Source organism: Penaeus monodon, chromosome 34 (genome assembly GCF_015228065.2).
Source record: "Penaeus monodon isolate SGIC_2016 chromosome 34, NSTDA_Pmon_1, whole genome shotgun sequence".
NCBI classification, from domain to species: domain Eukaryota; kingdom Metazoa; phylum Arthropoda; class Malacostraca; order Decapoda; family Penaeidae; genus Penaeus; species Penaeus monodon.
This window is the reverse complement of record NC_051419.1, coordinates 31,634,394-31,634,815: the sequence shown is the minus strand read 5'-3', so window position 1 is coordinate 31,634,815 and position 422 is coordinate 31,634,394.

The following is a 422-nucleotide window of genomic DNA, read 5'->3' as shown; positions in this document are numbered from 1 at the left end:
TTTTCCGCCTCATGCAACCGGATATTTTAGGTTAATTTCCTACAATAGGGAAATATTGCGTAGTGTCCACTTTTGCATTTATTAAACTACTCATTGTTCTTAGAATCCCGCCTGCCCATAAAAAAACTTATTTTGTTTTGTTTTTTGTTTTATTCATTACTTTGCTTCTGAGAAAGTCCTCGGTTGGGACAAAGTTCGGCTGGAGATTCACACGAAGGAAGGTTTTGGTTGGCAGAAAAGGAGGAGAAACATAGGCCAGTATAAAAGGAACTTTGGCAATGGTAACTAACTAGTTATTGAAACCTACAGTTGGGTATATAAGCCTTTTAATAATAATCTCATTTCTCTATCCGAGAGACGATTCACAGATTGAAAGTTTGCAAACCCAAAAAATTATTGCCATGCAAAGAAGAGGGTAACCA